Raw genomic sequence first — 7948 nt, 5'->3', positions numbered from 1 at the left:
CTTACAATCTTGCAAGTTATTTTGCCTTTACGCTATATTAGTGCAAAGAGAAAATTTCACAGCAAAAAACATGAAAGTACAGATTGCACAGTATTCAAGTAGCCAAGATACTCCTATATGTCCCTTCTTTCTTAATAGCAACAAAAATCCTCTCATCATCAGATGACTCAGGAGTTCCTGCTGATTCGCTGGTAATTATTTACTGAACTTCAGCACCTTTAAAACAACTCTTGACAAAATGCTTCTTCTTCCCAGATCTCATTAGATAAAACTCACTATTCTCTGTTGGCTAAGATAACTTTATTTAGCTACCCAAGTGGGAGGGAAATCCAACAAATAAACAACTTTAACTTGGAGATGGTCACAGTCTCCTTTACTAAAATATAATCCCCTCAATAGCACACACCTCTATGTAAGAATATTTCTTTTCCCTAGTTTCTAGGGAATTTAATGTCAAAAGTGATTACAGTGCAATAATTACAGTGCCATGTTAAACTTTGATTCAAGTTTCTTGGAACAAAGTTTCTACAATATAAACATTAAATTGGTCTAATGTTAATCCAGCTTGATTTTTAAGGTACATCAATACTTTCCTTTAATTCAAATGGCTCTATGGAAGTGTATGGAACTGTCTCCTATAAACAAGATTGCTCTTCGTTCCCCTCATCTTGATGACACTTACAAAATACAAAGATGGAGGTATAGTCCAGAACACCATACTGTATGGATTCCGATACTGTTTTTGTTTTTCTGTATCATGCCTTTTCAGTCCTCCAACTAATATGATTGTGCCGGATATTCATTTAGGTGACAAAATAAATTCAGAGTCTTAAGTGGGCTGAATTTAGGTGAAATCTTTCTGGGATCCCTGAGGAAGCAATGGCTGACTGAAGACTACTGCAAAATGTCAGTGATGGAAAGAGGAGCCTGTGAACAGATCGGCTCTCCAAACTCCATTTTTTTCTCTTTTTTCCCTTTGGCCTTTTAATTTTTTTTTAGTTGATATTATTTTTGTTACTGTAATTTTAATCTTCAATGAAAATTATTTTTAAAAGTTTGAGGTGAAATCTGTCTTCCTGTTGTTCTTTGCACATTGACAGATGTTCAGTGAAATTCATCCAGCTGGTTCAAAATATTATGCACCATTGGTTTCCCTCAGCCAGCAAGCTTTTGTGATTCTGGAGACTAAAGTTACATGTAAAGTAAAATGTTAGCCAAATTCAACTGAATCAAAATGTTTTAGCATCCTATATTGCCTTCTATTAGTCTGCTGATGCTTTTCACTGCTGAATGGCTAAATTGTAGGTATACTGTAATATAATCTATACTTCAAAATCTTCACACCTTGTTGACGAGTTACCCTACCTCATTTAGTCCTGGAAGTTTTGTCCCCAATGGTAAGAACAGCTGGTTCCAAGCATTAAAAACAAGGGGGTACTTCTATAGTGTAGTAATTATATTCATGCACAAATTCATATATTTTCTCTCTCTAGTCTTATCTCCTTCTCAAGTGCCTAGAGTCTGATTTGAATTTTCAGCTGAGTTCTTTGAGACCAGTGAATTGTGTGAGATTGCTGATCCAGCATTGCAGCTAGAATTTGGACAGGTGACTTGCAGACGTCACTTCCCTCTGTTTCCCTCTGTAGGGGTCTGTCAAATTTATCTAAGCAATTTTCTCTGCCTGCATTATTGCTTCTTCCTCCTCTCAGAATAGCGTCTTCAAATACATTTGCTCTGCCTGATCACTGTAGAATCTCAAGATGTAGAGCAATAAGTCTGATGCCAGCTAGTTTTCAAATGATAGTGTATATGCAGGTAGGTTATCAGGCATCATTTTATTGGTTATTAAATAGGAAGTTATCCTGTCATAGTGCCTGAAATTGCATTTAAGGGCTTGGTAACTATTTCCTATGACTCAATTTTCTAATAATAAAAGCTGTAATGCAAATATTAGGTTTGGCTCTTTCTGGCCAGTAGCTCGGGCATCTATCTGTAAAATATTCTCTATGGCAACTTCCAATCTGCAAATTCCAAGATTCATATTATGGTTAATTTGATTTAAAGCTTCAAAAGCCTCTTAACATGCTAAATTCCTCCTTTAGGAGACTGTCTTACAGCCCATATCTATTTTCACTTATCAGATAAAAAATGTTAAGAGGTTTTGTAATAACAAAATTGGTTTAACATGGACACAAATAAACTAATACAATGGTTCATAATAGAAATTCCACCATGGTTAAAATCATGTATTAAAAAACCTGGATTAATTCATTTTTCTTTATATACTTCAAAGAGCATTAGGGATACAAACTTCATAGAATAATATTTCTTATTCTTTGCAATTATTAATTGCATTACATATTTCTGTATTTCCAATGTGGCTCCATCTTTAAAAGCATTATTGTGAACAAAATAGTTTTCTGAAAACATCTATTACAACTAGTTCACTTCATACTGACAAAGTGTGCACCAATTTTGTAGCACTTAAGCTTTCTAAACTGCAAGGATTGAATTCCCAAGGGAAAACTTAAGTCATTACTTTGCTATTGGTTTAAAATCAGCTCGTATTAAACAAAATCTTCACTGAGCCAAAATTATCTATCTAAACCTTTGGTCTAAATGAGCCAGCCATAACTTGATGGAAGTTCTATCTATAGATAATTACAATATAAAAACAGCATTTTCAAAATATGAAAATGGGGTAGAACTATTATGGCGAACAATTGTTAGGCTAAAAGGTAATTTGTGAACCTTGAATCTGGAGACCTATATTCCCTTAATCTCCAGATTATTCCATTGTGTTCTATAAAACTTCCTCACTTGGACATTTTAGAATCTAGAAACATGATTTCTATACATATAACCTCTACGAGAAATAAAACCGAAGATTTTTCTCAACACATTGTGAACAGTTTAATCTTGAAGTGAATCTGCAAATTCTTCAAAGATACATGACTTCACAGCCATCCTCAATCCCTCGAGCATAAAATAAATAAAAAAACACCACGCAAACTTTCTAGGATTCACGCATGCCCATTCTGGTCTTCTAGCCCTGCCGTCCACATTTATCAAGCAAACGATTGGTGCGGATGCTTCCAGACGCCCAACGTCACTCACACGCATGCGAATAACTCCTTTTCTAGCTCCAGCTTTGGAGCTCCTCGTTCCCCGAGTCATGATTTATTAGCGGCCAGTTCCGCCCCTTTACCCGATCGAATCCGTTCCCGTTCCCGTTTTTCGCCAAACCTAGCTTACTGCGCATGCCCACAGGAGCGCTCGAAGGAAAGGAAGGAGGAGGGTGCGGAGGAAAGGGAACTGCGCGCGCGCCTACGGGCAGCAGGCTAGCCAACCGGCGAGGCCGAGCGGGTTTGAGAACGCGCATGCGCGCCCTACTTCCCGTGCTGGTGTTTCTTGTGACTGCTTGGGCCGAGCGAGGGACCGACCGAGCGAGTATTTGGTTTCCCGGAGGGGCGGCTAAGGCGCGGCTACGGCAGGGACGGCGCTGGCGGGTAGGTGCTAAAGGTCGGAGGCGGCGAAGGAAGAGCTCCGTCTCCTCCCTAGGGAGCGGCGGACGTGGAGCGGGGTCCTTCCTCGCCCGTGGGACCAGGGCTCCGTGGGCCTAACGGCTCTCGGGCTCTTCCTCGGGATCCAAAGGCGCGAGAGGCGAGGGAGGTTCTCGCCCCCTTTCGCCCATACTCCCCCCTCCTTCTTCCTTCCGCGAGTGTAACTTCTGCCTCGGCTAAGCAGCCACGAATAAGACCCCGCCTCGTACCTCTTTCCTCGCTGCTTTCGCCGCTCTTTGTCACACCCCGAATGGGCTCCGACACCTCCTGCTGCGGTGCCGCTGAGTTAGGAAGGCTCCCCAGTTCCCCGCTCCGAGTCTCACGGCTCCTCGTAGCCTTGTCCCACCGATGGACCCGGTGGTGAGTGGACAGGATACTCCTCCAAACTCCGTGCCGATCTCCCTTTCCTCCTTTCGAGTTCTGCTTCAGAAACCTTGATCTTTACCCAGTGATCTCTTTCAAGGCTGCACCTCCTCCAGGATCACGTATGGGGACTATTAAAGCGTGGAGGTCATAGTTGTAGGCTGTGCAGGTATCGCGTAGACAGGTAGGGAATCGGGTTCCTCCTTCAAGCTCTTTTGCGTTTTGCATTGGGAGTGTGTGATCACTCTTTATAAGAAAGAGATCTTGCAATAACTTTGTTTCCTAAGCAGCTTAATGTAGAAGAAAAGACGTTGGGTACTGTTTGTCGGAGAATTTATTGTCATTGCTGCTACTTTTGCTCACAGTCTTCCATATTGGAACTCAGTTTCAGTTTCTTCTCAAATAAAAATGAACAGTGTTTATTACTTCTCTAGAGTTGTTTGGGAGAAGCTTGATTTTGTTTTCCTTAACTAAATAGTGTAGATCCCATGTTTTCAACTAGGAAGTCTGCATTCAGGGAAATGTGTTGTAACAATTTCTTTACACAAAAAGTCATATTGGTAATTGATAGAAAAGACTTTCCTGTTGACCTTTTGCTTAAAAAAGCAGTTCAGTATTGAAATTGGAACAGAATAGATATGCAAAAATATTTTAGAGTTACATTTTGATGTTGAAAACTGAAATCTCTAACTTAGTTCATATTCTATCAATTACTTTTTTTCCTGTTTCCAAATTACATGTTCTTGTGCACTCCATGCCTGGTTAGTCTGTTATTTTTCCCTCTTTATACCATTGTTTTCTTGTCATGCTTTTTGCTTTAATTTTGTATCCAGTATCCCTTTTTTGAGTGCCATAATGATATTACTCAGGGCAAATTCTGATTCAGAATTCATATTTCTCTGCAATTTTCCATGTTATGTCTCTTCATTGTATGAATCTTCAGAGATTTTTCTCTAATTGCTTTTATTTGTGGTAAGATGGGTGCTTTGACAACCTTCTTGGGCTACGCTAATTTCTATTCCCAGAAGTGGTTTTGCTGATCATGTTATTTGTTTTGCACTAATATCTTTTCAATTTTATTGTTAATGAATTAAAGTTGCCCATACATGTAAGAATTTCATATTGCTTTTGCACATTAGAAGATACATTAAATATATTTAAATAGTTCATATGCATGGTGTTTAGACTGAGGCCAACACAATTTGTTTATAAAGGAGGTTTTTTGGCTAAGAAAAGTATAAAGTAAAGGAATAGGTTATATTTGAATATACTTCCTAGCTATCATCCAATTGTTAGGCGGCCTTGGCTCATATAGCACAGAAGGCAGACAAGATAAGGACATTTGCCGGTAAACTGATTTTTGTAATAAAAAGCCTATGTATGAGGAGAAACTTGTTTTGCTGCCGATAAGAAAGTGAATAGATAATAAGCAGGTATTTAGACAATGACATGATGCAGTGGAAGATTTGGTAGCTATTTGTAAAACAAAACCAAATGGTTACAGTAGAAATTGCCTAGAGTGGTTTCACAAAAATGGGACACCTGTAAGTAAAAGCTTTCTTCTTTTCATTTCCCACCCCTTTGTCCATTAGGGGCAGTTAGAACAATAGCAGATGCATAATCTCCCTTTCTATACCAGCCCTTATCAGGTTATCAAGTTTTTGCTTTTTCCTTAAGAAACCTAGAGTAGGAAGTGACAGCCTTCCAGCTACGTTTCTCATACCTGGACTTTCTGTAAAGATGGCTGCTCTATTGCTCTTTTGTCTGCCATCATATTCCCGGACTAAATATTTACCACAAGGTAGCATCAAACCAGGTTAACTATGTTATGTGAATACAGCCTAACTAACTTTTGAGGAGAAAAACTATACCTGCACTTTATTTTGAATGATGCTTACCTCTTCCAAATTATGTGTTTAGAGCCTTATAGTGATTAGGCTACCTGGATTAATCTGTTACTTAACACAAATTGTGGATAAGCCTTTAATAGTGATTGCTCTTAGGTAATTTTGTTGTTAGCTGTTAAGCCAGTTGGTAACGAGGAAGGCTTTCCACCTAGAACAAGAGCAGGCACTCTGATACTTTTTCAGTATTTTATACTAAAATTTTTACAAATTCAGTTTAATTTAACTTGCTGGTCAGTCACTTTAGTGATTTATCCCTTCCAAATTTAAGTGGAATCTGGTTTCTTTTTTCCCATTCTGAATACCAACTTACAATTCAAAATTTGCATGATGTATTGAAGCAGAAGCTGTATGATAAGAAGCATCAATATTTTTTTGCTCATCTACTGCAACCTGTATTATAGAATGACAGTGTTAGACACCTGGTTTAATCAAGTTCTCCCTTTTAAGAAGATTAACTTGCCTTCTTGACTCTTCGTTTTTCTTTCAAACAGCATATAAAATGAAAATATAACCATGTATGTGTGTGAAATGCATCAATTCAAACAATTACAGTTTTAAACAAGAACATGAAGGTTGGTGAATAATATTTCTACATAGCATCTTGGTACTTTCAGAATCATTAAAGAGATATGCACTACAGCAGTGATTCCCAAAGTGTGCGCCGCGGCTCCCTGGGGAGCCGCACTATCGTCATAAGGGCGCCGCGAAGCCAGGCGCCCGCTTCCCTCCCTCCTCTCGGGCTTTGGAGGGAAGCTTCTGCAAAAGCCCGGGCATGACAAGTCTCCCAGGCTGAAATTTGCCGAGCTGTACGCGCGCGCCTGTTTTCCACGGTGTGGAGCAGCGGCGAGATTCTGGGCGGCGAGCGATGATTCCGGGGGGCATCAGTGGGGGGGGCAGGGTCCCCCTCGCGTTCCTCATCTTCCCGGATGGCCCCTGGAATCATCGCTCGCCGCGCAGAATCTCGCCCCTGCTCCACGCCGTGGAAAACAGGCGCGTGCGCACAGCTCGGCAAATTAAAGCCTGGGAGACTTGTTGCCACTCCCCTTGGCAGAAGCTTCCTTCCGAAGCGTTCCGAGGGAGGGCTGTAAACTTCCCTCCGAAGTCTTGGGAAGTTCTGAGGAGCCCCCCAAGGCAAAACGCCGCTGCCAGGTAGCTAAAAGTACGTCTCTGATTCGTCTCTGTCAGTCTCTCTCTGATTCCCTCTCTCTCTCCCTCTCTCTGTTCCTCTGTCTGTCTGTCTCACTCACACACACACTGGTGACCACAGTGTGTGTGTGTGTGTGAGTGAGACAGACAGACAGAGAGGAACAGAGAGAGGGAGTGAGGGAGGGAATCAGAGAGAGACTGACAGACAGACAGACAGACAGACACACACACACACACACACACAGAGGGGGAGGAAGGGAGAGAAAGATAGACAGACAGAGAGAGACACACACACAGAGTGAGTGATTAAGTGAATGAGTGAGAGACAGACACACCCACATACACAGAGTGACAGAGAGAGAGGAAGGGAGGGGAGAGAGACAGAGGGAGACACACACACACACACACACACAGAGAGAGAGAGACAGAGACAGAGAGGGGGAGGGAGGGAGAGAAAGATAGACAGAGAGACACACACAGAGTGAGTGATTAAGTGAATGAGTGAGAGACAGACACACACACACACACAGAGTGACAGAGATGGGGGAAGGAGGAGAGAGAGACAGAGATACAGAGAGAGAGAGAGACAGATAGACACCCAGAGAAAATGACAGAGGGAGACAGAGAGGGAGGGAGGGAGAGAGAGACAAAGAGCCAGAGAGAGAGAGAGAAAGAAAAAGAAAAAAAGAAAGAAAGTGGGAGAGAGAGATGAAAGAAAGAAAGAAAAACAACATATGACCACAATTGAGCCCAAAATTTTGGTTGCTAAGCAAGAGCGGCTCTCCAAATAAATTTCAATCGTGGTTTTGGCGAGATTTGGCTCAGTTGAAAAAAAAGGTTGCCCACCATTGGGCTAGTGTGGTGCTTAAGTTACTTTTCAAAAGCTATTTTTCTGATCCAAGATTTGAGAAGTTGTGCAGCGAACAACAAGCCCATCCATCCCATTAATAATTTTAAATCATTAAACGA

General features: G+C 41.1%; 1 protein-coding gene across 2 annotated transcripts in view; it reads left to right on the top strand.

Moving 5' to 3' along the window:
- The window catches only part of ZDHHC5 (zDHHC palmitoyltransferase 5), a 79972-nt gene that overhangs the window by 9830 nt on the left and 62194 nt on the right, over positions 1–7948 (top strand). Inside the window, exon 1 of one of the 2 annotated variants that reach the window (XM_081935559.1) lies at positions 3269–3509. The exons of the other annotated variant lie outside the window; for it this stretch is intronic. The gene's annotated coding sequence lies outside the window, so the exon portion shown is untranslated. Of the gene's footprint in view, positions 1–3268; positions 3510–7948 lie in introns of those variants that run through there. 2 annotated transcript variants of the gene reach the window in all.

Source organism: Natrix helvetica (assembly GCF_964273705.1).
Source record: "Natrix helvetica genome assembly, chromosome: 1".
Classification (NCBI taxonomy): Eukaryota; Metazoa; Chordata; class Lepidosauria; order Squamata; family Natricidae; genus Natrix; species Natrix helvetica.
This window is presented reverse-complemented; position numbering and strand designations above follow the sequence as displayed.